Here is a 23,187-nt window from a genome sequence, read left to right on the forward strand (position 1 = left end):
AGCAGTCCTTTCCGCTACGGTGGCAAGGGAACCCATATTCGGCACCAAGGACACGCGCGCCTGTTATGCACGCCGTGACGGGTGCTTTATGTAAACTTGTTTTTCGGCGCTAGCACGTGGACATGTTCAAAAACTAAAGCGCGTGCAAAAAAAAGAAGGCAGTGTTACAAAGCGTCTACGAAATTCTAAAACAAATGAAAAGAGGTGGTGTGCGCCTAAAGGCTGTGATCATCCGAGAGGCAACATGCCCCTCAACCCCCCCCCCCCCCCCCCTCTCGCCTTTTTTTTTTGTATCACTCGTTTTTCCGCTTGTGGTGACAGCTTAGCGCTATGCGTGGACCGCGCTCGCAAAAATGTTGACTACTGCAGGTGCGCGAATATTCGTGGTTTCGAATATGAGTCGAATATTTCTGTTGTTTCGAGTCGAAGTAGTCGGTTGGGAAGTGCAATGTTGGATTCCATCTAATGTATTTATTATGTTTTATATATTCCCCTAAACGCCCTGTTGAGAAAGTAAGGTCCTAGTAAGTAGAAAGTAAAGACCACTCCCTGTGGCCTCCCCAGGTGCTCTACATGCAAACATATTCAATCTAATACTACAGTAAGAAGTACAGCGTCGAATTACGCACACAAGGTAACTTCGGCTTTCACCTGCACATCAAGCAACGTAGTCTACTGTCTAGAATGTGCCGCTTGTAGCAAACAATACATAGGTGAGACTGGACAACAAATTCATACAAGACTCAACGGTCACCGCGCGGACACAAAACACAATTTACCGAAAGCAGTAGCCAGCCACTTTAATGAACATGGTCATATATTTAACAAAGCAAGGCTCTAGATACTACAAACAAATTTCCATTCACCTCGCGAAAGGAAATATACGGAATCATACCTAATACACATGTTTAATTTTCTGCAGCCGACGGGAATTAATTTGGCACGTGGCAACTTAGAATCTTTAAAAGCGGTAACGTAAATCTCAAATTCTCATATCAACCAAGACACAAAACACATTATGCCACCAGCTAACCTCAATTCTTAACCTCACCTACTCTTCCATTTCGAAAATTTTTTCCTGCCTACTACTCTATTCAATATACTCTTTCAGCTTTTTACGTTTATATGAACTGTATGACCACCCTTCCCATGTATACTTGCTCCCGCCCGCTTCTGCGCACGTCACCCTCCTATTTGTTATTCAGGTTTCGGTTCCCCCCTCTCTTTCCCTTTTCTTATATATATTTTGAAACACCCTCTCCAACACATTCCAAAGTGTTAGACGTCAATATGCCTTTTTCGGCGCCTCAACTCAGAGTATTGCCATTTCTGGATGCCGCCGTAACGACACCTACGTTGAGTGACGGGGTTAATGCCCCTTGAAAGACCATGCCGCTGCCTTTCAGTCACCCCCTACATTGCACCGCAGGCTCCTTGTCGCCATCTTAACTACCTCAATATTACTCGACGTATTGCTGCTGTGCTACTCAAGTCACTCTTTCAACTCATGTTTTCTTTTTTTTTTGGGGGGGGGAGGTCTTTATTGTGTTACTCGCGCACTGACTGCCTGATTGGCTCTTCAAATGCCACAAGAACAATCCGCCAACGACACCCGCGAATGCGCCCTAACCTCTCGCTTCCCCAACGCCTTCCCATGCCCCCCTCTTTCTTTATAATTTTTTTTTCGTCTTGGGGTGTCACCCGGTTTTTCTTTCTTTCTTTTCTTTTCTCCCCGCTCCCAGTGTCCCGCTCTTGTCCCCACGTCTTGGGAACGAAGCTCACAGACGTCAGGCGACTCATTACCTCTGAAGTCTCTCCCTTTATAACCATCGCCCGCACGTGACGTCACTGCACTAACCCTTGAAAACTAACACGCCGAGGATGACGAGGCCGCCTTTGACGAAGATAGGTCCTCCTATAGAAACATTGGCCAACCTTTCTGAGGCACCTTATCCCTGTTTACAAACTTTATACCACAGTGTGCTATTCCATCTGTCAGCCCCTTTCTTGATTTTGGACATCTAAATCATGAAACTTGCGGTTAATATATCATGTGACTTGTTTATTGTATAAATACTATATCTGCAGATCAACTATGTATGTATTCACCTATCATTCTTAACTTGTCTATTGAAAACTGTATGATCAGATTTCTGTGGTGAACTACCACTATTCTTTTTTTTTGTTTATTATGATGTGTAAATTAGTGAGCTAGTATAATTTTTCATTGTTACTTATACTGTCCCTTTTCTGTATATAATTTTTTACTTCCTTTATGTAGCCTCTCCCCTTTATGATGTATACTTACTCTCAGGGTTAGTAAATAAATAAATAAGTAAATAAATAAATAAATAAATAAATAAATAAATAAATAAATAAATAAATAAATAAATAAATAGTCATTTCGACGCATTTGCTCGGAAACGCTCGTTTTCTATTTTAAGAAAAAAAAAAAGAAAAAGAAAGGAAAATTGCGTTGGGCACGCGGGAGAACATTTCGAAGCCAATGTTTTCCGAAAATTCGTATTCCGCCCTTTTCGAACATTTTCCCAGCTTGCACACTTGAATAAAAAAGAAAATTCAGAAAGCTCGTAATGTGAACATCAGTTTAAACCGTCGCCGTTCGATCTTTAGTTACGTTTGTTAATATTTTTTTAGCGCAAACTACTGAAACGTGGCTAGGTGATCAATTGCACTGTCATGCTTATACCGGTACTGTAATATATTATATATTTTTCTTTCTAAGCCAAAAGTCGCCGTGTTCCACTCAAAGTAGACAGTACTGCTATTCTACGCGCTTTCCCTGCGCACGATCCTGCATTAGTGATGACTCGCAAAAAAACACACACACACACACACACACACTAATTTGAACAATGCAGATGGCATGAATCAGTGCGACGGGAGCGTACAGCCACCCAGAGATCACGATCCTCCCGCGCAGATGTTAGCGGCACAGGAAAAGCGAACCCACTGCTGTATATGACAATGTTTTCGCCGTAAATCTTTCGCTTTGGAGGAAATTAAATGGCCCTAAAATAGGGAAACTACTCGGGAAATATTTGGCCGTACCCGGATCCGTGTTCTATTTCTGCGTGTTCGTTCCAGAAAAAAAAGAAAGAAAAAAAAAGGAAATACAGAAACATGTTTACAGGCGAAAGAGTGACAATAGAGGTGGAAGTTCAAATTTCAATGCTGCTTCAGTGATTTACCGCTATCCGGTTGGCTAATGAGCTCCATGTGCGCAGTAAAAGCTTCGCGTTCTAAAGCAAGCCTGATGTACGTAGTGGGCTCTCTTGGTGAGAGTTTTATGGCTGTGCCGACATATAGCCTGTTTTGTCGGGTTGTTATTTCTGTCCCGATCTCCCGGCGGAATTGCCGGAATGTGCTACATGGTCTTCTTCTTTATTGCCTGCGAAATATGCCAAGTTCGTCAACATGACCGAGTCATGTGGCGGATACGTGTATGACTAATTGGAAAATCATAAGGTTGCACATATGAAGCGAGCCTTGCTCTAAGGTTGTATGAGTTAAGGCCTTTAAGAACATTTTGAAAAAAAAAAAATCCTAAATCTTGTACCCAGTAAAGAAAGCGAAGGTAAAGGAATCCGCAGTTGTGACTGCTTATACAATCAATTTTTTAAACTGACTGCGTTTCTTTTTTATTTTCCCTGTCTTTATGGCCTGCGCTCTATTTTGTGGTTATTAAAAATCCAGCCGCTCGGTTTCCCAGACTTATTAACAGTTATTAATAGCAATTTGCGAAAGTTAAAGGTAGAGTAGGCTGCCACTTGTATATAATTTCTTGCGTGTTTATGAGATCAGGCTGCGTCCAAAAATGGACGCAGCCTGAAATCCGTGCGAAGGAAACTCGGCATAGGATAAACCAAGATGTGTGCACTGAAAAATAAGCTGAATAATATCATCAGCAATCTCGAAGGTATAGTAAAAGCAGCGAAAGAATTAGATACTGACCTGTACAGTACCAAGAGGGGTCAGGATACCTCCATTCGAAACACTAATGAACAGGATACAGAAACTCCTATACCTACCGATGAGGTCAGAATCAGCTTGCAAGAAATGAAACGGGGAAGAGCGGCCGAAGAAGATAGAAGAACAGTCGATTTAATCAAAGATAGAGGAGACATAATGCTTGGAAAACTGGCGGCTCTCTATACGAAGTGTCTATCGACTCCAACAGTCCCAGAAAACTGGAAGCATGCAAACATTATACTAATCCACAAAAGGGGAGACGTTAAAGAATAGAAAAATTGTAGGCCCATTAGCTTACTCCCAGGATTATATAAAATATTCACCAAGATAGTTTGCAATAGAATAAGGGCAACACTGGACTTTAGTCAACCAAGGAAACAGACTGGCTTCAGGAAGGGATACTCGGCAATGTATCACATCCATGTCATTAATCAGTTTATCGAGAAATTCTCAGAGTACAATCAGACTCTCTGTATGGCTTTTATAGATTACAAAAAGGCATTTGATTCAGTAGAGATACCAGCAGTCATAAAGGTATTACGTAATCAAGGAGTACAGACGGCCTACGTAAATGTCGTGGAAACTATAGAGATATTCCACAGCTACCTTAATTCTGCACACGAAAAGTAGGAAGGTACCTATAAAGAAAGGGGTCCGACAAGTAGGCACAATCTCTCCAATGCTATTCACTGCACGCTTGGAAGAAGTATTCAAGCTACTAAACTGGGAAGGCTTAGAGTAAGCATCGACGGCGAATATCTCAGCAACCTTCGGTTTGCCGATGACATTGTTCTATTCAGCAATATTGCAGACGAGTTGCGACAAATGATTGAGGACCTTAACAGAGAGAGTGCAAGAGTGGGGTTGAAGATTAATATGCGGAAGACTAAGATAATGATGAATAGCCGGGCAAGGGAACAAGAGTTCAGGATAGCCAGCCAGCCTCTTGCGTCTGTAAAGGAGTACGTCTACTTAGGTCAACTAATCACAGGGAACCCTGATCATGAGAAGGAATTTCATAGAAAAATAAAAATGGGTTGGATCGCGTACGGCAGACATTGTTAGGTGCTGACTGGAAGCTTACCATTATCATTGAAAAGGAAGGTGTACAATCAGTGCATTTTACCAGTGCTGACATACGGGGCAGAGACTTGGAGACTGACAAAGAAGCTTGAGAACAAGTTAAGGACAGCGCAAAGAGCGATGGAACGAAGATTACTAGGCATAACGTTAAGAGACAGAAAGAGAGCGGTTTGGACCAGAGAGCAAACGGGTATAGCCGGTATTCTAATTAACATCAAGAGAAAGAAATGGAGCTGGGAAGGCCATGTATTGCGTAGGTTAGATAACCGACGGACGATTAAGGTTACAGAATGGGTACCAAGATAAGGGAAACGCAGTCAAGGACGGCAGAAGGCTAAGCGGGGCGATGAAATGATTAAATTCACAGGTACTAGTTGGAATTGGTTGGTGCAGGACAGGGGTAATTAGAGATCGCGGGGAGAGGCCTTCGTCCTGCAGTGGACATAAAATAGGCTGATGGTGGTGATGACGATGAGTTTCAATGAAACATGGAGAGTGCAGCCAAAGTGTACCCTCCACGCTACCAAGTGCGTTGTCCAAGCTCTAGTGTTTGGAATTGCAATTTTCCCATATGTTTAGGCATTCATGCCGGAAGCAATGCCTCAGAAAGTTGGTCGCGTCTCTAATTATGGCAGGCTCACTCGGCCCCATTAAGGGCGTTTGCGTGAATCCGATAGAAACGGGTGAAATCGACTTGACGGGCAGCGATTTTGGTGTCCTGTGCATGTGAGTGCTATAGCCGTTTAGGTCGAGCGAGCGTCCCGTCGGGCTGCGCCAGCTGGATTGCACGCTACGGGTAGACTCAGCCCGATCCGCATGCAACGGTAACGTGAACACGGACGGGTTGGGTCGGCGTTTCCCAGTTAGATTCGATTAACGCGACTCGTTGTGTACTCTCTCGCATCGCCAGGGGCCGCCACAGCGATTTGGACCCGTAGGCACTGGTACGCGAAATCATGTAAACACTTCTGCGTCGGTCTGAGTCCGATTTTTTATTGTTTGGGGGATTAGCCATTAGGCATATTTACTAAAAAAATTCGGCAGAGACGTGCGGGAATGCAAAACGGCCGTTTCCTCTTTTAGTGCAGCCGCGCGCGTCCTGTTATGAAGGCAATGTGCGGTGGGTGCAAAGTTTGGACGAGCCGAGATGGCTGTGCGTGCGTGCGTTCTCGTGCCGCTAGTTCGCGTGGAAACGGGTAGCAGCACGAATTCTCTCACCACTCTTCACGACGCCAGCGTTCTGACATCGAGTGTTCGTGTTCGCCGAGGCAGGCATGTTCACGTTTGCCCGTAAGCGCGTCACACCGAGATTGGTAAATTAATTAGTAAGCGAGTGTTATGTTCCTGTAATTCAACTGCCTATGAAACTACTAAATTGCTTCGAGTAGTTGTCTGATATCTTGTTATCGCTATGAATGCTTCGCCTTTCGGGCGAAACTGAGGCTTTCTTTTTTGAGTGGTGGAATAGAACTTGTTTGGACACGCTATCGGCCTGTCCTCGGTAATTACCTATAAAAATCCGCAAAATTGACCGACTAGGCAACACTGTAAGGCGAATCGAGAAAAATGAAACGCATTTATTTTCCTGTGTTCCGACAATCATTTGTAGAAGCGTCTTCCTTTTTGCCACGGCATTTTGATTGATATGTGAAGTCGCATGCGGTAGGCATTTTGCGATGCAGCGTAGAAGGTTCTGCCTTTGACCACAAGAAGCATTCTGAAAAGAACAGTGAAAGTGAAGAAACAGAAGGCAATAGCGTAAAAAGAAATGAAAAATTGGCTTCCCGTAGCTTTTGCTTCGTTCAATGAGGCTCTAGAAATTAAGTGCCGCCATTGCGTTCTAAAGGTCTTTTGTAGCGCTGTCAAATTCTATAAAGCTGCTAAAAGCGTCTCTCTTCTTCGTCCAGGGAACGTTGTCGGCATTTCCGAAGCTCCGGCTTCCGAACGAATTCTAGCAGTGATTAAAGATGCTTCGTTCATACAAGGTGCTGCTTAACTTCCCTAAATTACTTAAATACGCCATTCAAGATTAAGAAATAATTCAGTACACAATTTAGTGTCCCGAAATACCTAGATTGCAGCGTCTAAGATAAAAAAAGAATAATTTAGTAATTAAATTAAGGTGTAGGGGGGGGGGCAGCTTACCTTGTCTGCTTGACTGCCTACCCATCACAAGGAAGCAGGTAGTGTAATCAGTATAGATAAGTCGGTAAAGTGGTGATGCTGGAACTGTATAAGAAGGTAAGGGAGAACTGAACGTTGACTTTTTTTTTCACATTTCGTGAAGTTTCAGCAACAGTAATTTTGCGCCTAATTTAACTAAGTGTGATTTTAATACAAAGCAGCAGTGCCTAAGTTGGCTTCAAATGAAAATTCGTCTACTCACCAGAGTGTGTACCATTGTCAAAATCTATGGCTGTGAAGTTGATTACAGAGCGGGACGTCGTTGCGTAAAGTACATCTGTAAGCCTTTAGAAAGATTCACAATGCATGAGGATAGTGTAAAATTTTGTATACGTGGCCTTTCAGGCATCATGTACCGAATTAAAAAAAATACACGTGTTATTTTACCCGAATAAGACCAAATGCATCTTGTTTAGGTTATTCTTCAGAAACCGGCGGTAATCTTGTAATTCCTCACATCTAATTGTTTAACTAAAAGTAATTATTTATCTCTTAAATGTTCTTTATTTGTGAAGATGCATATTACGCGGTCGTAGAGAATTTAATGAGAAGCAAGACGTCGCGTTTTCTGCAAGGCACACGTCGCGTGTTTGCTTTTTTCCAGCAAATCAAGGAAGCTCTCAATATACGGATACATATACCACGTGATTGCGTACCTGTTCGCACCGGATAACAGCGCTATCAGACAGCCTCAGTCGGAAATCAAGATGCTCATCCGTTACTTGGCCGAGCGGTGGCTATGACAGCATGGGTGTTCTTGGCGCAATGCGCGAACAGCTCCTGGCGGTCATTGCGCATCGAGATCAAGGAAATGTCACTGCCTTGAATGGCGAGCCTGAGATGTACAGCTTGCTTTCTCACTGTTTGACGGTGCTGACGTCGCCTGCGCACAGGAGTGATGTCACGTGGTGAATTTTTCAAATTTCGCAGGCTTACTCTGTTTGACAGGAAAAGTGACCACCGCGCAATGTGTACCTCGCTTGAAACGCGACATTTTGAGGTGACTTACGATTCTTTACAAGTGCCTCGTTGGCATCTTAACAATTGGAACGGCAATTAAACAAGTTAGATGATTACTTTGAAATAAATAACTGGATGCCAGGTTTCTCAGCAAGAGTGCAAACAACGTGGACTTAGTCTTATTCGCGCAAAGTAATCCGCGTTTCCTTAAAACTTGGTGCATAATAGTTGGGACGCCAAGTAGTAAACGTACACACGCGCAAGTCGTTTCGAGTTTTTTTCGAGATGTTTACCCGTGGATATTGGGGACTCAGTCGAGAACAGGCCTGCATACTCTATGACGTTAGCTGATAAGGCTAAATGCCACCGCAAGCCCGCTGAATACGGCGCATTGGAAAGAAGACAAGGACTACCTTTAGCTCCGCCCTCGTCCCGCACTAAACTGTGTGGCCTGCATGACGTCACTTGACGTCACTCCTGAAAACGCGCAGGCATTGTGTCGTCTTGTAGGTTCTGCTGCTTTGGCGGCTGGCAGCCGTTGTCCTACAAACGTCGTGATTGAGTTCGACGAACTTGTGAGACATGTGACCGATATGGCACTGGCACTATGAACTGCCGTCTGCTGATTTCCTCTCGAGCGTCTTGAAATTTCAAATCAGCGGAGTGAAACAGCTTCATTACTTCAAGGCACAAGCGCGTTCGTCTGTAGAAATGTTCGTTGCACGAGTCTAATCATGAAAAAGTAAGAAACAAAGTCCATGTGGGCCAATAATTTTCACTTTCCGCCACCAATCGAGATAGTTATAGAAATCTGTAAGGAAAACACAACTTGTGCTAGGTCGGATATAATTAAAGAGAAATGGCCATTAAAATGCACTACAAATAATTGTTCTTAGGACATACACCTAACCGGATATGCTCAGATGTATCTGGATATCTAACGCAAATCCTAAATTCTACTTGAACGTGGTAGCATCAGTTACGCTCTCATTTAAACAATTACGGCATCTCGGAGTAGATGGCGCCAGTCCTTAAATGTATAGCTTGACGTCCAGCTGTCTTTTTAAGTTTTGCTTTCTTGCTTGATGGCACAAGAAATATATTTGTGCTCTTCCCGGGTTAAATCATTTGGTGAAAGTTAGCGCCGTGCTTTAGCTATTCGCCCATGCTTTCTTCTTTTTTTTTGCTTTTCCGCCGTGTTAGTATATCCATAAAGGGTAAGGTTAGGCCAGAAAAGTGGTGGCAGTCTCCTACATTAGCCAGTTGTCTTTAGCGAAACAAAGAGTGCTTTTAAAGCCGAGTGAGTAGGCGGCTGTGGAGGATGTAGGAACCTAGAACTCTGCGTCCGGAAAGCGGACAGACGCCAAAGATGTCATGGGGGGAGCAACCTCTGTCCTTGAAAAAGCCCGGGCACAGTCACAGATACCACAGCTTAAATGGCTTCATCACAGTCACATATTTGGCAAATATGGCTGTCAACCACAACAATGCGAAAGACACATGCTTGTGTGGAGGTCTGACTGATAGCGCGGAGAGTTTCAAGGCACAGAAAGGCGTTGTATTGTTAATACATAATTGCGACCTCCTTTTCATAACAAGTTCGTCTAGGTAGATGCGAAAGGGGATGGCTGCTAAGTTACGACTCGCATTTCTTAAATAAAACATGTTCAATATAGATATGAACACGAGGAGCAGTTAATTTGAACTGTCCATCCCATGACAGTCGAAAGAACCATGTATTATATACCAGCTCTCCCAACTAAATATGACCAATAACTAAAAAAACAAAAACAAAACCGAGCGCTTTACGCGAATGGCAATCAGTGTACGTAGATGGCGTTTTCATGTTAGTCAATAGCACTTTAAAATTTTTCAACAGTAATTACGTTTTCAAGCTTCATTAGCCCACTTTTAATAACTTACGTAGTCGATAAGGTACCAATGCAAAAGTTGGGGAGTATCTTGTGGAATGGCTGATAACAGCATTTAAAGTAAGTTAGTGCATGTGTGGTCACTTTTCCCCGATGAGTAATGAATGCCCCCTAAATTAAAAAGGATATATATATATATATATATATATATATATATATATATATATATATATATATATATATATATATATATATATATATATATATATATATATATATATATATATATATATATACCACGTGGCAATGTGTCCATGCTCCGTTGATAGCAGTAGTTACAGACGTAATCTTCGCCATCTGTTACGCCGTGCGTTTGTCGCACGCTGAAAACCTGAGCTTCACGTTCAGCAAGAGACGAAGATGTGCGCCGAAAGCTACTGATGCGTCGACGAAAGAGCACAGCCGCTCGCTTTTAGTGCGAGAGGTTGGGACGGGGCATTGTACGAGAGTTGCGCGTGAAGAGTGCTGCAATCCCTGGCGCGCGGACACGTTTCGACGTGGTATTTTTGAAAGTTCGCGTTTCCTTTGTTTTTTGTCGTTGAAAACAAAATGACACGTGGCTTAGGGAGCTTTAAACAGCGTTAGCGGTCATTTCTGGGCATCCTCTGTGTCTTTTGTACTAACGTCTTGTTGACCTGGTAGTTACGTTCAAAACAAATGTCCTGATTAAACTTAAATAGCGAAATAATTTTGCAGAATGCAGTGAAAAAAAAGAAAGTTCACCACGTGCTCGGATAACACTCGTCAACATTCAAAGATTGCCGCTCGCGTAAAGCCTTCCACCATTTCTTTGTTTATTGGCAACGTGTAGTTGGGACAACCGGTTTAGATGTATTAAAGTACAATTAACGCTTAAACAATAATATGTAAGATCACCGTAATACATGAAGTGGTGTGCAGTAGAGTGCACACTGTCAATAGAGCTCCCACAGGAAACGCCCGAGTCACCAGGGTATTAACAAATTACTTTTTTTAAAAAAAGGAATTGGCCGAAACATCATAACATTCAGGATATATGCTTTCGTCAATATTGACTTACCATTTGTTGTCAGTGAAGTGGTCGAGAACTACGGTACATTCACCGCTCCCTCCAAGCAATTCCATGGTCACACACCTCGAGCTGGCGGTGTACCCGAGGAAATTTGCTCCTTTTGTTTTCTGTGACAGCACAAACTTCGGCACGCCTGTCACAGAGAGAAGCTGCAACCATCATTCACGTTAATTATCAGAAACATGTTAGGCAATTTCTTTATAAATGCTATCGCAGTAACTGAAACTCCAACGAAGGGTGACCTGAGCGAAATAGAAAGCTATAGTCACTTATAAACCACAATTTATTATTCCCTGCAAAATAACCTGACCGCACGTTTCTTTAGAGGAAGACGTGAAGTGCGCACCTTAAGAAGGGAGAGGCTTTTGATGTCACCAGAGAGGGAAACAGGCTGTGGCAATGTTATTTTGCTTAATTTTTCTTTCTCTGTTCGGCATCAGAGGAAAGCTTGGCCTCCCATGTTTCAGTTGTTGACGAGCTGGACTACCAACGCAGTCTCGTCGCCCGGGCCAAGGAGGCAGCCCAATCCAGAGGGTTCTTGGAATAAGGAATCATCCCACCTAGGGTGAACCGGATCCTGACTCGGATTACCGTTTCGGAAAATGAAAGTTTAGTTTTCTTTCTCTCTCTCTCTCTCTGTTTGGCAAGGAAATTGGTCAGAACTGTCAGTGTGCAGAGCTATGAAAATGAATTCTGAACCTTTTAGGGGGGAGCTCAGGGCCTACACACGTACATTTTCACAAAATGACACTCACAAAACGTATCCAGAGTAATAGGCAAACCTACTTGTTTAGCATTCCTGGTGCTTTTATGTTTCTTTCCAATGGCACCGCTGTTGACGAAAAGAACTGCTAGAGATACAGCGAGGACTTCCACGGAGCGCATGCCGTATGAAGCTGGTGAAGATTTAATGTCAGGCTCTAATGGTAAGGACCAGATATATAAGTAAAATAGAGAGCTGCTCGCGCAGCAGTCGCCAGTAGCTCCGCGGTAATTCAAAAATAACATGGTATGCGTCATTGAACCTTCACCGCAACGTACGAAGCTAAATGGTAAATGATGGCGTGGCAACTGCTCTTACGCAGTGCTTTTCTTGCCTCCTTTTGAAAAAGGACGCGTCATTACGCAGTAAAATCTTTAGGGTCAGGAACACTGAATGACGGTAGCAACGAACTTTGTTGGAAGGCAAATATACAGTAGAACTCTGCTAATATGAAGCGTTTGCGGTCACATGACATTAACTGCGCGCGCGAGCGGACTTGAGCTTCTAAGATTAATGCAAACACATATGGGATGCTATAGAATCGTATCTGTAATAGTAACTATTGTAGTAATAATAATAGTAGTAATAGTAAAACTAACCAGAACTATAGTTCTGGTTAGCTTTAGGTTTAGTTTTGTTCAAAGTATTTTTTTTTGTAGATTTGCGCTGCTTCTGCGTTTTTTTGTACGAGAGCGCACAATATAAGGGAAAGGGGTAGCTTCAAGCTTTTCGAGAGGGAAAGGTAGATTTTATTTACAAGAAAGGCAGAGACGTCGGCCTCAGGTGGTACGCCCTAGACTGGTACAGTGCACTTAGAAGCATAGAAGGGGAGTGCGAGTATAGCGATGAATACTGAGCGATTTTTATTACGAAATAAAAATACGTGTTTTTGGGTGTGCATCTAACAGGCACGTAAATCCCCACTCACGCCGCGATATGGGCGGGGCTGAAATAGACACAATAAACTGTTCGCAAACCACAATCCTTTTATGTATCAAACACTTATAGCTTTTTTTTCATTGTGTAAAACTGACCCATCGCACACTCATGAGGTCTGGAAGGCAGCAACCATTTTGTGTAAGCTATTCCTTCACAGCGCTCTAACGTGGTTCAATCTATAGTCAACAGCATTTCGAAGTTGCAGTCTACAGTACGCCTTTCTCAAGACGCTTTGCTTTGCTTCTCGAATCCCCGCCGACAGTGTCATGAAGTTTATTACCACTACCGCGGAAACAGACTTTTTTTCCTAATAATTTTCTCTGTGATTGCTGACACAAGTCAGGCAGATAGTGAGAGGTCCTCGAAAGCACCACAAACGTTGGTAACGCAAGCGCTCACGTGCTAGGTGAAATAGCAATGTGCGTTTCCACCTAGCAAGAGCGTGGTGCTGGGTATTCTGAAAATATGCAAACGAACGTTCTTTCGAAGCAAGAACAGCGTCCCCCAAGAAGAATTTCTAGCTGCTAAAACCAAAGAGGCCATATAGATACGAACAAAGGTCTAAAATAGGTATTTATAGGCTCCATAAAGTCCTTGCTATGCCACTTCTTAACCAATAACTTGTGCTCATATTTCAAAAAGGTGGGGCCCTGGCAAGCGGCATCGAATAGCTATTTGCCGACATTCCTGCCTCTGATGATGAATGACTATGCGAGAAAGGGGAACAAATGGATTTGTGTTCACGGTAGACAGCAGTCTCAATGAAGCCTCTGGCACAGTCGCGTGTCATACGGAAACTTCAACGATTTTTTTTTGCCTTGCAGTGTCAGGTCGTGGGCCAAGAACAGCGCGCTCCAACATTGGTTTCTGCCGACGCTGGCTAAGAAACTGTCCAGCGTCCATCTTTGCGTCAAATATGCTGGGTGATCCCACAAGTGTTTCAGCATATGACGCGTCTGGCAGGGTTTGCAGTCGGGGCTATTCGATCGGCCGACGAGTTGCGCGCAGCGATGGGCGAGAGCAGCGCCCAGACGACTCCTGCGCAGCAAAGATGCTTAGCTTCGCGCAACCTTTGGAGGCACACATCATTTACCATCTGCGTCAAATACGCGAAGGCATCTGTGGATGTTGTCAGCATGAGCTCTGTATGTCACTTTAAGGTCTTGCGCGATATTGGCGCTACTTATTATGAACTGAAAGCCGTGTCTGCTCTGTTCGTATCCGCCCGCTTTATCTGTTACGTCGTAATCAAGCTGCCGCCATCGTCGCTACTGCTTCGCTCGTCTTCTTGTCATAATTAATTAAATAATCAATAATTAATTCATTCATTCGCTTGTAGGAGCTGGTAGCAGCTGCGAATTCACCGCGCACGAGACGACGCGCCAGCCTCATTGAACGACGACGAAGTGCATCATCTTCTCGCGACCGCAATACATGGCAGTTAAGGAGGCGGGCCAGAATGCATTCATTTAATAATTGATGGATCGAATAAGTGATTGATGAATCATTAGGGCGAAAGCCTTAAACGGCTCCTCAGAGGAAACTTTGACCGTCCTAGGTTATGGCGTCAAAATTCAATTGCATCATAATTGATGGCGTCACCATTGACGGGAGTCTAACCCATGGCCATTTTTTGGAGTCGAACCCTCGACCTTCGGTGGTCGAACCCGAGACCATCGATAGAAGTCGGACCCAAAAACTTTGCTTTTAATTTAAGCAAGGTAATTAGGCACTTGAACCCACAACCTTTGACGGAAGTCGAACCCTCGACCTTTGCTGGGATCAAACAGCAGAAGTTTAATGATGTTTGGTTTATTTGTGTAGTGTAAGCGTGAGTTGCACTGTTTGACGATGTTGTAGCCTATGTATTGTGGTGAGGACTGGATTCTTAGTATGTAAGAAAAATATAGTAGCACTCTGCAATGCTGTAAAGCAGGCTCATTACATTCCATGTATAAGCTATAGACAGGTGATGTTCTGTAAGCACCACTTGCGAGTTGTAGTCCAAGGTTATGAACTGCATGAGGTCGTCGGACGTAATACTGTTTGGCTGAACCATGTATGATGCTACCATAGTCTAATATGCTACGTACCAAAGTGCGGTCATTTACGGTCAAAGGAATTTACGGTGAGAGCCCCAAGGCTTCCGGGACAGGACTTTGATGATGTTAAGTGCATTGTTCGCTTTAATTTCAAGGCTATTTATATGCGCGAGAAACGTTTTATCAAGCAGAGCACCCGGAAACTTGTGTTCTTGTCTTACAGGTAGTGTGGCTTCCTGTAGCGTAATGATGGGATCTGGTTGTAGGCCTCTTTTTTAGGAAATGACAACACTAATAGCTCTTCAGTTCAGAAGCTAAAACCATTTTCAGACGCCCACTGCGTGAGTTTGTTTAAACTTGAATTTGCCGTTCGCAGGTTGCCAAGTTCGATGCACGACACACAACTTGTAGATCATCCACATATAATGAGTGCATTACAGATGATGGAATTACATTACCGACTGAGTTCATTTTTAGCACAAACAGTGTTGCTTAATACACATGCCTGTGGCGCACCATTCTCCTAGATGAACGCGCGTGTAAGCACCGCTCCTAAACGCACTTGAAATGTTTGGTCGGACATGGAATCGGCTAGACATTTGAGCATTCTACCGCGGATCCCTAAATTCGCTAAGTTCCGTAGAATACCAAACCTCCATGTTGTGTCGTACGCCTTTTCTAGATTGAAGAAGACAGACAGTATTGCTTGTACAAAAAGGCCGCACCTATAGTCGCTTTCTGCGAATGTCAATTCTAGCCGAACTAGGTGATCTATTGTAGAGTAACCTTTCTTGTACACACACTAATGATCGTCCAGCAGGTTTTCAGTTTACTATACAATACAGCACAATCTTTATTGTGCATAAAGAAAACAAAGTATAGATGGCAGGCCTACCAAAGCCTCAGAGGGCTTGACTGGCAGTGCCTGACAGTCAGGTCACGGACGTATGTCAATCTTTTGTTTACAATGGCTTCACTTTGCAAGACAGCTTGTGAGTACTATAGGTCTGTAGCTGTTTGCTGTTGTAGGATGCTTTCCAGCTTTCAAGAATGGAATTATGATGGCTTTCTTCCACTAATTCGGCATTTTCCCCGCTTCCCTGATTATGTTAAAAAAAAAAAACGAAGCAAGGTTTAAACTACTTTAGGGGGTAGGTGAGCGAGCATTTCGTAATGTACTTTGTCCGGACCAGGTGCTGTTTTTTTGCCAGTAGTGAGCACTTTGTTGATTTCCCGGAGTATTAAAGGGGCGTTATACGATCTTTCTGAACTTCCTATGGTCGGAAGCTTTAGTTATTCTGTTGATTGGTTATATTTTGAAAAGTAGCAGGATTAGTTACTGAGCTTGATATGCCATGGAAATGTTGCCCTAATATGTCTGCTTGTTCTTCTAAATTTGTTTGCGTGCCTGGGGGTGAGAGTATCGGGACAGTGTAAGAAGCGTAGTCTCCTTTAAACTCAAGAATGTGATGCCATATTCTTTTAGATGTTATTGAGGTATTTGTCGACGATACAAAGTTTTTCCAGGACTGTCTTCCAGCTTGTCTGCGTGCGTGCCTGGCCTTCGCGTTTGCTTTTTTGAAAGAGAGCAGATTAGCTTGTGTTGGCTATCGCCGAAAGATACCCCACGCTTCGTTCTGTGATTTTGTAGTTTTTGTACATTCATTTGTCCACTAAGGTTTTAATTTTTTTCCTAAGAAGACGGAGGGTTGCGGGATCGTCTGTTCTGCTGCAGCAAGGGCAGTAATAGTTTCATTCATTTCATGCATCGTTAGATCAGTGGATGTGTAATCCTAACTGGCCTTTTCGTTGAAGAGAGGCCAGTCTGCTAGATGGAGTTTCCAACGAGAGTATTTTATGAAAGGAGATAATTTTTTAATGATACCAGGCATATGGCCACTACCATAGGGATTGTTGATAACATTCCATTGAAAATCGATGAAGAGAGCTGGAGAGCACAGCGCCGGATCCAGACAGTTGATAGCTCCTGTGCTTGGGCAGTAGGTTGCAGCACGAATGTTTGAAAGGCGTATTTCATTTCTTAGGGTAAAATCTGCAAGTGTTTTCCCCATGGTGTCATTTGCTTTGCTAGCCAATAACATGTTATGTGCGTTAAAATCTCCCGCTATGAAAAAAGGTTCAGATAGCTAGTTTAAAATTAACACCAGATCTCTTACAGTAAAACGCGACTGTGGTGGAATGTATATTGAACAAATGGTGATGGTTTTGTGTGCTAAAACGGTGACAGCACCGGCTTCTAAGTGACTGCTAATGACAACTTCTCTATCTGCAATACCGCCTTGCACAAAAATGGCTAAACCACCCGAAAGCCGGCTCGCCTCATTACGGTCGCGCTCAACAACAGTGAAGCCTTTAAAATTTCTTTTTATGTTTTTCGCCAAGGTTTGTTTCTTGTATGCACAAGGCCACACGACAGAGGTTACTTAACGTGCCTTTGATGTCACCTAACTCGTGTAAGAGCCCTCTACAATTCCAATTGTTAATAAAAGCCATTTTGGAACTGATAGGTAAAAATAGCATTAGAAGTGAATGAGAATAAGAAAGATGTTAGATGACACAGATCTAAAAAAGGCTAATACAAAGGAGGGATAACTTTTAGCTTACCGCTTTCTTATTTAACGTGGTTATTGGGACTTTGCCCCTCTTTCCACGCTTGAGAAAGCCCTTGTCCTTCGGGGTCGACGACACCGGGGTTTTTGGGTCGACCTCCATCTCCCTCTCTGAGGCGCTGGAGGACCGAGAGTTGGGCCCCGAGACACGTGTCTCGGGCCTTGGGGTTCGTTTGATTTTAGGACCCTGCGGGATTGGTGTCTGCAGGGCCTTTGAAGAGGATCGAGCAGCACTGGCTGCTTCCACCATGGGGGCGGAAGGGGTCACTGCGAGATCACTATGCGTGGGCGGAGAGGACTCCTGAGGCCTCTGTGACAGTGCCCCCCACCTGCGTCACTTCTTCTCGAACGGTATGAAAATAGCTTTCTTGGTTCAAAGAACCAGATCTTTTCTTTAATAGTTAGTCCAATTGCTTCTTTTTCTTTTTTTCCAGCAAGGGCAAGACCGCGAGCAAGCTGGGTGGTCTTTGCAGTTAACGCAATGTGGGGAACAACTGCAATTGTCAGACTGGTGATCACTGGAGCTGCATTTAGCACATGTTTCTTGTCCTCGGCATGAATGTGAAGCATGTCCAAACCTTTGGGATTTCAAACATCGTCCGGGATTTGGGATATATGATCTCATATTTACTTTTACCTAACCTGCGTCCAGCGAGGCAGGCATTACGCTTGTTCCAAAGGGGAGTATAACATGTTTTGTGGGAATTTCTTGGTCATTTCGGCGAATAACAATTCTTTGTACTTTGGTAACGTTTTCTTCCTGGAAACCTCCCAGCAGTTCTTGATCGGTCAAGCCAAGAAAGTACTCCTCAGTTATCACCCCCTGCTTGTGTTTAGTGTTCTTTGGGTTGAAATTGTCACTGTCGCGTCGCCAATACTGGTGTGTTCCGAGAGCTTTTAGAGAGCAAGTCGCTTTAATAAGCGACTTGCTCATATACGATGCGACCTACGTGAAATACAGTGGTAAGATTGCCACTATGACGACGTGAGCCTAGGATCGCCACTGTCACGCACCTTCCGAGCGCAGGACGGAGGAGCTTGCGTGAAGCCCAGTGAATACAATGTACGTGAGACAAGTTCTTCTAGAGGCTTTCTTGACCACAAGCGCCAAGTAATCCAAACATAACGAAGCATATCATTCCAAGCTTTGTCTTTCTCTTACGGAACTCTTGCATTGCATGGCGATTTGCAGGAAGTTATGAGTGTTAGAAAGCGATATGCGCTGACGCATCACAACTGCACGCTTCCCGTTGCAGCGGCGATTCGCAGGGCGGCTTTCCGGGCGACAGTTGATCAGCATTCCTCATGCAAACCGTCTATAATAGTAGCACCCGTAATAATATTATGTACTACGTTATACTGCACTCCTATCCAAGAGCCCTGACGATCAAGGAACGCGCACACTTGCGTTCGAATGCGAATTCCACTGTAAGGCAGGTACATGCAATATTGGCTTATTCTACGTACTATGGAATAAGCACCCATTTACTTGCCATCTCATCGGCATGCTTTCCCTGCCTTGGATGTGGCCCAGCGAAGTGTTGTGGTGTCGCTGTAGTCATCGTTGACGTCGCGGTCATCTGACCCTGTTGTCGGGCCGTCGTGTTTGTTGTCGCACTGTCGTAATTGTTCTTGCCATCGTGTCGCTGTTGCGTCGTCATTCCTGTGGCAAACTGTAACTACTGTCACGATACATGAAGTCAGAGCCGAAGCAGTCGCTTGAAGCTGCCGATTGATTTTGGGCACCGTAAACACAGCCGGCGTATAGCGGAGATCTAGCTTATTCATATACTTGTTTTCTACAGAATAACGGGTTAATGGAGCCATGGAGGCAGAAGCAAAATTAGTGGTGAATGCACAAATACTTGTCTAAATACCATGAACGTGAAACTTGGAACAACATAAAGTTTGAGTTTTTAGGGATCCGTGTTAAATGAAGGTAGATGATACCCCTGTTTGCAGGCCTACCCTTTTCTAGCGTGTGAAACATTTTGGTGTTGCGTGAGTGTTCTCGTCGAAGGAAATTCTTACAGGGCAGTATGTTAACGACAACGACGCTAAAGATGATTTAAACTCGCATTTAAATGGGATGTGACAGGTCACTGAACTATTAGCTTTTTGTGCCCTCTGGCTGTCTGCGTCACAAGGTGTCCCTTATTTGCGGTATTCCACAAATGGTTATAGGTTTACGTGTGGGCTAAAACTTTCTTGACAAGCAGGCATACGTAAACAAATTCACCAAAAGGGCAATCCCGCGGGTCAAGGCGAAATAATACTGACCGTCAGACGCAAAATTCAGAAAGTTCCATCGGAAAACGCGATTAAAAGCCCCCATGGCAGGTCCGCCATGGACATTGCAGCTTTCTCGATCTTCGTTTGATCCGAAGGAATGATGGGACGTGACGACGTCAAGTGTTACCTCGAATTTGCTGAACAGACACGGACTAACCTTTAGGAAATTCACGAACAATTGCTCGCAACATGCCGCTCGGTATTTTTGCACAAATGACGCAGTGCCTGCTTGTTTACGTCAATGAACACGACTTATTTAATGGAACCGTTGCGCCCAGCTTCATCACAAGTGCACACAAACGTCTTCCGTCATACCGTGTAGGTGAAGCAGACTGGTCGCCAACTCGCCCAACTTTCCACATTGCTGAACCAAATGTATTTGTTGTTTAAAAGGTATTGCATAATATTTTGGGCAGGAAGAGCATGACCCCCCCCCCCCCCCCCCTTCTTTTCCTGCATCGTAACTTCTGTGCATTTTTCGCACGGCTTGCAAATTTCTATACATGATTTGTAGGTATGTAAATAGTCAGTAGGAGTAATGCCTTTGTCGTTTCTTGCGTTCAGAAAAGAACTTGAACAATTATTTTCTACGAAAGGCATGCATATTTTTCGAACTCATACGCTAAGCATTCAGCTCCGTCGGTTCGCTCGGTTGTTTTCCCGTTCATTAAGGCACAGGTTCTCTTGGACAGTGCAGTAAACGTGGAAGAACGTAAAAGAAGATGGGCGTCGTTTGTTAAATTTGCTATCACAATGACACTAAATATTCTAATATGTAGTACCATCAATATTATGTAAGTTGTAACATGAAATAAATCTTTGCAGTCGCGGGCAAGCTTCCCACCTGGCTAGTGATGTGTCGTCTGAAGTTTTGTCTTAATTGTCGAAAATGACATTTGAAAAGAAGTGTCAAGGGGACATACGCGGTGCAGCTGGGGTAATGACCTTGTGGAATTCGTTTCTAGGGCCTTGATAAGCAGCCACGAGCTTGGTCATGGCATATGCATCACTTGTTAGTGAATCGTGCGCGTTGTATTTCCCGTAACGCAGAGCTTCTGGGCAGACGAACACAACTTCCGCGAGTTCTATCCGAAGGCTGTAAACGCCGCAGGCTATTGTATTACTTTAAGCACTTTGTGAATCATGGCATATTAGCTGCATTCGAAGTTTTATCGTCAAAACTTTTGAGTTTGCATGCACAAGTACGTGCAGCATATAGACTTGTGATTCTTCTCATCTTGGATAAACGCCAGTGGACATGCACCGAGAGAGAGCCATCGCCGCATTTCAATTAATAAAGAAACGCGGGCGTGGTTTGGGGCTTCCACGGGCAGCAAACATTGTTTGTTTGACTTTCACTTAAGTTGCCCTCCCCGTGCGCCATTAAACATCAAACACTCACTCACTCAGTTGCCCTCTAATCTACAAAGAGCGCAGCTATTACTTGTAATTGAACATTTCTGAACAATTAATTCAACGGGAATTCAATATTATTTCCCCTGTACATTAGTCGGCTTTGTCACCTTGTGGTTTACTCGTGTTTGGCACCAACGTGAAAAAGGAAGGAAGAAACGGGGGGAGGGTCATAAGTTAGTGACAGAGAAAAATACTCCGGCAGAACCCATCTTGCAATACATGTCGGCGGAAATGCGATTAGCATTGCAGCAGTGTAGCGACACACCGCACTTCCACCGCCGGAGCACGTCATTCATGGGGTATGGAGACGTACTCCTGTCTAACACTTGCTTCTTGACGCGCTGTGCCATCTAGCGGTGCCTCAACGAAGGCCGCGCGTGGAGCCGTGGCCTTCGCGATCATCTCCGGCGGCACGCGCTGCCGGAACTAATCGCGGAGGCAACGGTGGAGCGAGCGTTTATATATCCAGACAAGGTTGCGTCAGTAATATGACGCGAGTGCGATTATGCCTAGCAACGGATAAACTTATTTTTTCGTCATTTAAAACTGGCTGATACCTAGTGGCACATACCCAGCAACCCAAGTTAGCGTCAAATAAATTCATTGACGAGTGAGACATACGCCATGGCACATGCCAGTGACATAAGTGGACGTCCAAGAGGTTTATTGAAGAGCGGCCCCTACCCACTAGCGCATACCGGGTGACCCAAGTTGGAGTAGAAGAGCGTAGTTGACGATCTTCACATACCGAGTCACGTATACCCAGTCGTGCATGCCCAGTAACCCAATTGGGCACAAAAGAACTTAATTGTCAAGCGGCACAAACCCAGTAGCATACGTATATTTAGTGTCCCAAGTTGGTGTCCAAGAAATTCATTGAAGTCTGGCACATACCCAACAAGTTGGGGCTAAAGACATTCATTCAAGAGCAGCACATACCTAGTGGTGCATACCCAATGTCACTTACGCAAGACCCAAGTGGTGGCGTTGTTTAGTTACGCACTCGGTTGCCTCAGCGCAGCAGCCCAATGCTCTATGGGACCATGGAATACTCACTGATACTAATTGGTTGGAGAATGACTAGAGACAAAGCCAGACAGACAGGCCCCAGAAAGTCTGCAAATATCCTGTGAATGTTAGTCGCAAAAATTACTAGAACCCATCTCACGATGTCTGTTGCCGGTACTGCGTTTAGCATTGAATCAATATAATGACACAACGTGTTGCCACCGTCGAAACAATGTATGCATGAGGCGTGCAATGCAGCGGGATTCCTCTGAAGCGCTTCTCCAAGAACACTCGACGCCATCTAGCGGCACCGCCACGAAACCTGTTCGTAGCCTACGAAATGCATGGCGCGCCGGTGCGTGCGAACGCTGAGAAACGCGTCACGCAGCAGCCGGGCTCCTCTTTCGCGCTTCCTTCTGAACACGCGGCGCCATCTAGTGGCATTGCCGAGAAGTCCGCGCGTGGCCTCCGAGACGAGTGGGACGTCGGTGCCGGCGTAGGCTGAGAATTGTTCCCTCGCTTTCTTGGGAATGCTTCTTGCCTGGCATATGCACTCGACGGAACGATAAACAAATAGAAGAAACAACCAACGGTTTCATCGGGTGAGTCTGTCTTCGCAGACCACCCATAATGCACGTCGAAGTGTTATTAGCCAATAGAACTTTCGTGTCTCCATACATGTCTTCATTTAGTTCATTCATGAGAGGGCGTAGCGAAGCTCGGGCCTTCCAGCATAGTATCTATCCCTGGCTCAACGAACATAGTAGCCCGACACTTTACCCATTATAACCAGTCACCCAACTTAGCTAGAAAGTGGTTAGTGACAAACACAGAGACAACCCGGAAAGCGCTTTAAGTTTGCTGATAGTCCTAATCGCAATAAAAACAGTTCGAA

At 44.3% G+C, this 23,187-nt stretch overlaps 1 long non-coding RNA gene across 1 annotated transcript; it reads right to left on the reverse strand.

Annotated features, from left to right (window-relative positions):
• Window positions 1-6,638: 6,638 nt before the first annotated feature.
• On the reverse strand, window positions 6,639-11,345 carry LOC126529474 (uncharacterized). The gene is made up of 4 exons (XR_011889929.1): window positions 11,191-11,345; window positions 7,463-7,545; window positions 7,222-7,305; window positions 6,639-6,793 (listed from the first exon to the last, which is right to left on the reverse strand). It is a non-coding gene; the product is annotated as an uncharacterized lncRNA (long non-coding RNA).
• Window positions 11,346-23,187: the final 11,842 nt, after the last annotated feature.

Source organism: Dermacentor andersoni, chromosome 8 (assembly GCF_023375885.2).
Source record: "Dermacentor andersoni chromosome 8, qqDerAnde1_hic_scaffold, whole genome shotgun sequence".
In the NCBI taxonomy this organism is placed as follows: domain Eukaryota; kingdom Metazoa; phylum Arthropoda; class Arachnida; order Ixodida; family Ixodidae; genus Dermacentor; species Dermacentor andersoni.